We start from the raw sequence: 3,127 nt of genomic DNA on the forward strand, positions 1-3,127 counted from the left end.
ATGCTCTAATAGTTCTTGCTTATTTGTGTTCGTTAGCGACGCGTCGTGGAAACACGTTTGTTCAGATAAAAAACGCATAAGAACACATTGCAAGATACGCTTGCGTCTGGCACAATAACCTATTTTCCTTTGACTGTAATGAGTAGCTGAATCAAAGCAGTACATACGACATAAGTAGGTTTTGAATGTTTTATTGCCGTTACATAGCAGGAGTTGTTACTAAAACTCGTGTGTAGTGTAGGTACATGAACACAGCGTTATTTTAAGTACAAGGCACGTCTTGCGTAATTCAGTGAAATTCGTTGAATGATATTCCACGAAAAAGTAAGTTTCACGATTGGTGCCGAGACTCTCGAGAACGATTATTGAGCGTAAGTACTTATCATGGATTAAAAGTCTTTATATCTATTATCCGTCTAGCTTTTCGTTAACGAAACATCTAGGAAATTAATTAACACAACTCCATCAACGTCAAAAGAACTAGAAAGCCATTTATTCGAGTTGATCTCAAACCAGTTTATCTAAATCTAGGTTCCACAGATTGAATACAAATATTGAAGAAGATTCAGCTATTTATTTTTCTCGATAAACAGATTGCGATAAAGAGGTGAATGTCACTCGGCATCGGCACGTCAATCCATCAAAGAATTTTTTTGTTCGACAGAAACAATGTTAATATTGCCACGTGTTCATAAGGTTCATATTTATTTGCATTGATTATTTTGATCTTAGTTTTGTAGGCGTTAACGTGGGATACTCATTTCTGATCGTATTATTTGTTATTGTTGTTTATTTTTAGATGTGTGTTAACGTAAACAAATTGTGTTCTGGGTAATTGAGTTGTTTTGATTGGCTTGGATCGATCATAGTATCTATTATAGTATATTATAATAAAAATATTCCTTATTTGTACTCTATATAAAAATTCTACCTATAATCAGTGTTTTATTTGATGAGGACCTTTAATAAAGACAAAGTGCTATGAACGTTGTATTCAAAGACTTATTGTACGAGTAACTATTGTTATCAGTTTACCCAATACGACGTATGTGGCTCACCTATAAAGCTCTTAAAGTGTCAACGGCCATTAATCCCGCGATAGGTACAAATTACATATTTATCATTGTTCAGCCGATCTCAATCAACGTCACAGCTGTCTCCTAAATAAAGACAAATGTCACCGGCGACTTGGCGAACAACTTTGAAGAGAACTCGTTGAAAAACATCACGAAACTCCTCTAATATCTGCTATAATTCAATTCAATAATTGTTTGATCTTGCCGAGGGCATTAATCAATTTCTACTACAATTCCGCAGTTAACTTCGTAGCCATTTGCAAATTTAATTCTGGATAATGTCATAGATTAAGCGATAGTAACGCAGATAGGCTCGCCGTTCCCCAATATTCGTGTGTATTCTATTGTTGTCTGTTTCAGCGGACATAATATACAACATACGTGGTAGGGGCGTAGCAAATTAAAATTGGTTGGTTTTCAGATTTTCAACAACAATCGTGTTCACGATATGAATATTTGTAGAAATAATCCAATTAACTTTGCTTGAAAACCTTTATATTTTCAGGAGTGTCAGATTATAGGTAGCATTTTAGATATTTCTCCACAGATACGCTAAAATCTCTAGACTTTACGAAACACTATTATACTCATGTGCATTGTTAGCAATATGTTACTCAGAATGGGGTACGGTAATCGAGGCTGGCTCTCATCGCTCCAGTGGCGCAATTGGTTAGCGCACGGTACTTATAAGCAGTATGTCGTGTGAGGAATGCCGGGGTTGCGAGTTCGAGCCTCGCCTGGAGCATATTTTTGTGCATTTATTACTCACAGTTTAATCAAAGTTACCGATTATTTATTAAATGTCAAGCAATGTTTCGGTGAGATAACTTAATTATCCAGTGAATCGTGTTTTACAGAGCTATTTTTAGTAGATTTTAACTTCGATTACAAATACCTTGTCAAAGCTTATCGTTTATTTACGAATTTGGAAAGGTATTTCGCTAATAATACATTTCGTTTTATACTTAGACCGTTCTGAGAGATATCGATTACAGTCGGGTAATTTGAAGCAAGTTTAAACGAGTACAATCAGTAGATAATGGAAGGTATTAGATTAGAGTCCGGTCTACGTTCGCTCAGTAATGTTAATCTGTGCGATTTCACCTCGGATGTTTCTTTCAGACTTTCCGCGATAATCAGATTTCACTTAAATTATAACTGTTTCAATGATTTATCTTTAACTCCTGCCCATGAAACACGTAGCTCTCTTTTTCTGTTATTTGAATGTCAATCGAGTTTCGAGTTCAACCTCCTTGATACTTGCTATTTGACTAATTGATTTTTTTTCTTTGAGCATCGGATTTGATTGGAAAAGGTCGATGTTTGAAATGGAATGGCCTCGATTTAAAATAAAACTTTTGGGATTCTCTTGATATACAATACAACCCTTTTTAAAGTACCTCTGTATCATGAGTCCCTTTTGCTTTCCCTTGCCTTTCGGAGAATAAATTGATATGTTTTTTATGTTTTACAGCATTTTTACTGAATAAACATTATTATTGTGATGTAGTATACCGACATGCTATGAAGCCTTAGTAGTTGACGTCTCTTTATTACCCTTATTCACTTGTTTTGGATATGATTTAATCTTTATAAAATAACTAGTTTCTGTCAAATCGCTTTCTGTAGGATAAAAAGTATCCTATCATCCAAGTCAGCGTATACTTTGTCAATATACCTTTCATCAAAATTCGTTCAGTAGTTACGGCGTGAATTATGGACAAACATCCAAACAACAAACTTTCACATTTATAATATGTATTAGTGTGATAATCTGTAACGTACAATTGTACGTATCTGTTTCAAGAAGTATAATCCAATATTATTTAATTAACACTTTCTTATTTTTATAAGTGTACTGTAATAACTTGTTTTTAGAAAAGTATCAAGATATTGATTTATCTTAAAACCAAATTGGACAAGTATCAAAACCTCTCATTAGTACCGCACCGTGTAATACAACGTGTGCGTAAGTATATGTTAATTACACACACAACTACAAACACAGAGTAGTGGAAGTGATAATATAATTGATACAATATGGTGATAGT

General features: G+C 34.2%; 1 non-coding gene across 1 annotated transcript; it reads left to right on the forward strand.

Annotated features, from left to right (window-relative positions):
• Nucleotides 1-1,727: 1,727 nt before the first annotated feature.
• Nucleotides 1,728-1,821, forward strand: Trnai-uau (transfer RNA isoleucine (anticodon UAU)). The gene is made up of 2 exons: nt 1,728-1,765; nt 1,786-1,821. It is a non-coding gene; the product is annotated as a tRNA-Ile (tRNA).
• The last annotated feature ends 1,306 nt before the right edge of the window (nt 1,822-3,127 follow it).

This window comes from Spodoptera frugiperda, chromosome 3, assembly GCF_023101765.2.
Source record: "Spodoptera frugiperda isolate SF20-4 chromosome 3, AGI-APGP_CSIRO_Sfru_2.0, whole genome shotgun sequence".
NCBI classification, from domain to species: Eukaryota; Metazoa; Arthropoda; class Insecta; order Lepidoptera; family Noctuidae; genus Spodoptera; species Spodoptera frugiperda.